The sequence below is a fragment of the Rhinolophus hipposideros genome (assembly GCF_964194185.1).
Source record: "Rhinolophus hipposideros genome assembly, chromosome: 6".
NCBI lineage: Eukaryota > Metazoa > Chordata > Mammalia > Chiroptera > Rhinolophidae > Rhinolophus > Rhinolophus hipposideros.
This window is the reverse complement of record NC_138052.1, coordinates 84,664,160-84,670,187: the sequence shown is the minus strand read 5'-3', so window position 1 is coordinate 84,670,187 and position 6,028 is coordinate 84,664,160.

Here is a 6,028-nt window from a genome sequence, read left to right as displayed (position 1 = left end):
ACATCTCTAGGGAGGAGGAGCCTGGCAGCCCTTCATCTTGATGCCAGCTCTAACTGACCCCAATCCCGCCAGAGCTCTCAAAGTGAAACCCAAGGAGTGCCTGAGCTCCACGAATCACTGCTTTTCATTCTGGCCAGTTTCTTGCTACATGTTATACAGCTGTCTTTGCCCTTATTTCATCTGGCTCCTTTCCATGGTGTCTATTTCCACCATCCAGCCTGCTTCTGCTTCTCTGCGTCCTGTCTTGCCAGGCCACTCAGTCTAGCTCTGTGGCACAGGGAAAGGAAAAAAGAAATAGGATGGAAAAGGAGGAAGATGAGGTGAGAGGGAGGAGAGGAATGATCTTCAAGTGTAGAGGAACGGGTTAGTATCTTTGTGTATATTAGGCACTCACTAAATATTGAAGGAATGTACGCAGAAATTCATTTGTTCTTCCTTTGTCTTCATTTACTCTCTGAGCATTTGTTCAGCACCTCCAATGTGCAAGGACATACATGCGTGTTTATAAAGGTGTGTGTGGAGATGAAAGACTCATGGTGTGTAGGAATCCAGGGCAAAAAGAAGAGCAGCAGACTGGAAAGACACCCAGCTGGGAAAGGTAGGTAACGAGCTTCTTGCAAGGGTCAATGAATAGGCAGCTGAAACAGAAACCAAGATTGAGGAAAGGGGAACAAGTGAGGAGAGTAATATGGGACTGTAAAGGGCTTTATTATGGCCCCATTCTTCACAGTGAGAAACTGAGGCCCAGGGGAGTTTAGGCAACGTCCTAGACTCACATCGCAACAGCAGAGACAACCAGTCCCTTGCACTCTCCCAAGCACTGTGCGCTGGGACCTACTTTTGCTCTGCTTTGGCAAGACTGCACGACATGGCTCTTTGTGGACCAGCGGACGACCATGAGGCCGCTGAGGTCATAGGGCACGCCTCTGTACTTGCACTTCTGTGGGATCCTTTCCCCGTGCGGTGTCTTCATCGTAGGCAGAGTGAAGCTAACTATATGAAATAATGTGATTTTAAGTGTACTGAGATCTGTCTGCTTCTCATGGCTCCCCAAACACCCCTCAACTGCCCAATATTCTACCATTAGTGATTATTTATAGCTAAAACGTTAGTCCCATTAAAATAAAATCCTTCTAAGTGGTTACCATAAATGTCAGGCTAGTAGTTACTTTGGGGAGGAGGCAGGCGTTGTGATGGGATAGGACCCAGAGCTGGTTTCTGAAACAGCCGGCCAACTTCTAGTTCTACTTCGGGTGCTGACAAGGACCTTCCCTTTGTAATAACTCACTAAGCTATCCATTTTCTTTATGTCGTTTTCTATATCTGTGTAATATTTTACAATGAGAGGGTTTCACAATTCTGCAACTGGTCATTTCTGAAGCCTTCCTGGTTTTTCACGATTTATACCAAGGTTGAGTTTACCATACTCTACTGAGAGCAGATTTTGATAAAAGGAAGAGGAGAGGCAGAAGAGGGAGGCCATTCATCGGGAACAGAAAGATTTGGGGCGTATCAATATTTAGACGGTGCTGATTTCATCTTTTACTGACTAGAGGCCGTGTCTCACTGCCTCTCTCCCATTTCTGCCTCCCCAACCTGGCCATGTCCTTACTTTCCCACGCTTGCTCTTCACATGCCCCATTCCTCTTCAACACTCTAGGATCAGGTAGGGTTTGCCTCTTGGAGTCACTGTTTGCTTCACCTAATTGGTACCCCACATCCTTCCCTTCTGGGTGTTTTGTGAGGCGTAGCATCACTCATTCTGGATTTTCTGGGAGAGTCTAGATTTCAAATTTTCTGTTTGTGTCCTCATAAACATACCAGTGCTCCCAGATCATGTGTTCTAATTTTGGGGACAGGCACTTGGAAACCTTCACAGGTGAGAACAGCTTCTAAGAGTGGCTTAGACAACATGCCCCCCTGCAGGGCGCTCTTTAGATCAGGAAGTGAGCAGAGAGACAGGGCCCCAGGCACAGGAACTGTCCATCTGGTTTGGTTGTTCCTATTTCCATAATGATCCTGGCCCTTTCCCCACTGTTGTCTATTATTAACAGATCCAGAAACCTGATCAGGGCAGCAGCAGAGGGACTCTCTGGGAACGATGCCCAGGAAAGGTCGAGAAGCCCCAAATTGAAATGAAAGTACAGCTGGCAAAGAGGAACACCTAAACATTATACTCTCACATTGCCACCCAGACAAGCCTAGACCCTCCTCCTGACGCCTGGGAGAGAGAGATGCCCCAAACATTTTCCTTTTGGGGACAGTCAGGCTAGGGACTCAAGAGATCAGTTCCCCAGCCCATCCAATCTACTCGCACTTCTGGAATAAAGCCCATCTTCTTGGTGGTCAAAAAGGCAAAAACACAAAATATTAAATTTCATTTTAAAAATCACAAATGAGTCCACCTGAAGAATTAAAAGCCATGATATATAACTTCAAAAGACCAGATACTATATAGCCATTCCTCCATTCCAAAAAAATTAAAAACAAAAAACCAAGGGGAAGAGAGAATAAGAAGGTACAAAATATAAGTTAAAATAAAAAATACCAACGGTGTAATATGCCATAATAAGAGACCTTTCAGAAAAGGTCATACAACAGAATACAAGTGTGTGGTCTTTGTAACTCATCTGGGAACGGGAGGACTCTAATTTTGTTCTTACTCAAGATTACCTTGGCTGTTTTGACACTCTGAATTTCTAAACAAATTTTAAAATCAGCTTGTCAATTTTCACAAAAATAAACCTACTGGCATTTTAGTTAGAATTGAATTTAACCAGATCATTTGGAGAGAATTGGCATCATTTTACAAGTTTTCCAGTCCATGGAGATGATGTCTCTCTCATTTATGTAGGTGTTTCATTTCTTTCAAGAACGTTTTATTGTTTTCGATGTAAAAGTTCTGCACATCTTTTGAGATATCTATTTCTAGCTATTTGATTTCTTATATTTTTAAAAATTTCACTATTTATTGTATTTATAAACATGCAATTTTTCTTGTGTATGGATTTTGCATTCTGTGACTTTGCTAAACTCACTTAATTCTGAGTTTGTAGATTCTTTTGGATTATTTATGTACACGATCACGGTGTCAGCATCGTTTATACTCTTCTTTTATTTTCTTGTCTTATCACACTGGCTGGGGCCAGAATAATGATAAATGGAGGTGAGATATTTCATTCCCCATTTTATGGTGAATGATTTCAATATTTTATCGAGAGGTTTGCTGTAGGCTTTTGGTTGATATTAGATTAAGGATGTGCCCTTCTGTTCCTGGTTTTCAGGGTTCTTTTAAAATCATGAATAGGTATTAAATTTTAGTGTTCTTTTCTGATTCTATCTAGATTGTGATTTTTCTTTCTCCTTATATGTTACGTGGTAGGTTGCATTGGTTCCCTTTCAGGTATTGAATTCTTCTGTTTTTGCAGTAAACCCAAATTAGATGATACATTATCATTTTTTACATTGCTGGATTTGATTTGCTTATTTTGGGAATTTTATGTCTTCATTCACAGGAGTTTGGCCCCTGGTTTTCTTTCTTGTGATATCCTTGGTAGGTTTTGGTGGCTGGGTTATACTGCTTTAAAAGTGAATTGAATGTTCCCTTTTTCTGTTCTCCCAGTTTATGAAAGATTGGTGACTGTAAACTGTAAGTGATGTCCCTTTTTCCATTCCTAACATATTGACATATGTTCGTTTCTTCCTGATCAATTTACTAAGGGTTTATCAATTTTATTGATGTTTTCAAGGGAATGAGTTTTGGCTTTGTTGATTTTCTTTATTGTACATTTGTTTTCTAATTCACTGACATACTTTTTAAAATTCTTCCTTCTATTTTTTGAAGTTGCTTTTCTTTTTGTTTCTTGACATGAAAACTTAATCATTGACTTACTTCAGCCTTCATTTTGTAATGTGTGAATTTAAGATAATGTATCTCTTTTAAGTAGTGCTTTACCTGTACTCCACAGGTTTTGATACCATTATCATGCAATTAAAATTATCTAATTTCCTTTGTAATTCTTCTGTGATCCAGGGGTTATTTAGAACTGTACTACCTGTTTTGTAAATAGCTAGGGAGGGACTTACCGGTTTTTTATTCCTAGCTTAATCCCATGTGTTTGGTTCAGAGAATATCCTATTAATTTTCTTCTTTTTTGTTTTTGGAAATTTTTTGAGGCTTGCTTGATGGTGCAGCTATGATCAATTTTGGTAAAATGTTTCCAGTGTAATCAAAAGGAGTATGTATACTGTTGGTTTAGAGGACAGTGTTCTATATGTCAATCAAGCTAGGTGTGTTGTTCAACATACGCTGTATCTGCTTCTGAAATAAATGTATTCTTTTTAAGAATTAAATTCTACAATATTCAGGAAAGAAATCTCATTCCATTGAACGGTTTACTATTCCACATGTCTCTCTTGGGCTTTTGATAGCAGTAACTTTGTATATCTACCCCTTTCCCCAGCCACTTAGCAGCAGGAATAGTGAGCAAGGGAATCACATATTTGGATACTAAGGAAGGCATGCTCTGAAGGCTACCAGTGCCTGCCCTTGCCCTGCTCCACCACTGAAACAGCCAGAGGCCCTCTAAAGTCTTGGAAGAAAGAAGCTGGAAGCAGAGGTTGGTTCTGTCCCATTGAGAGCCAGGAACAGGAAGGGAGACAACTATGGAGATGTGCCCTAAGCCTTGAATCTTAGAAGGAAATGAGGATTCAAGTCTGTGATAAAATGCTGCAAGTGTTACCTCTTTACTTATGCAAGTCTCTCCCATACCAGTACTAAGTTCTGGCCACTACAGCCAGGAGTGAGGTTCTGTTCCAGCAAGAGATACTTTATCAGATAAAGGGCACCGTCTCATTCTCCCAAGCAGCTTTTATATAATACATCAGTAAGACTCTCCCACAGGACCTATCCACAAAGGAACCATCACTGCCCTCTTGGCAGGGCAGTGTGTTTGTTGTGTAGGTGGTCAGAGAATAGAGGCAGGGGTGACGGGATCACCTGACCAAAGTGCCTAGATATCTCTATAGTGACAAAACCAAATCTCCAGTTCAAAGAAAAAATTATTTTTATAAAAACAGAAGCATGTTTTATTTCAATTCTGTTGAGGGAGTGAGAGGGATGGAAAACACAAAATGAGGGGAAGGATCTTTTTAAACACACATGACGTCAGGCTCAACTACAAGGAACAATACCCATTTCCATCCCTCCCCCACAACTCCTATGTGGAGTCCAAGCCCAGCTGAGAATAGATGGAACAAGAATTAAGACACTGTTGGCACAGTAACATGGCCAATGCACCAAAAGATGGAAAAAGAATTTCCCAGGGAGCTAGGCCCTGGGCCTCAGCTGCTTCCCCAGTGGAGGGAGAATGAGAAAACTTTGGCTCAACAGGAAGGCGGTTAGCAAAAATCAGGGCTACCCTAGCTGGACTCTCCACATACAAACTATGGGCTGGCTAAAGGGAGTCAAGACGTCTATCCAGTCCATGCAGTTTCTCTGTTTCTTCAAGACCTCTTCTCTTCAGGCTTGAGACTATTGAGAGCTGGCCTGGTTCTCCTCTTCATTTTGAAAGGCAGGGGAATAAGTGCATATCCTACCCTTCCTACATTTAGGCTATTTAATTACTACTTTCTGGGCTCTAAAGAGACAGAAGCCAACTAACATGGCCGGCTCCCTTTATGAAAGTCGGCTTGAAAGAGCCCTTGTGTTGGCAAAACTGCCTCTGCAAAGGTTTCTGAGCTTGCCCCTTAAAGACCCTCCCCAAACTTGTTCAGAGACACCTTCAACTGTGTGAGATACAGACAGAAAATACTTGGTCTCTCTCTCGAGTTGGATTAACAATCTTATCTTCGATTGGAGATGGGGATGAGAGAGAGAGCAGGTGTTGGTACAGGGAAGGACTGGGAGGAAGCAAGCAGTTTACACTGGGCTGTGAACAGAGTCATCTAAAGCTCCAAAGAAGGAAGGGGGATTCTCGAATACAATATGAACAAGTGGCTACCCTGTAATTCCCATGGACCAAAAGGG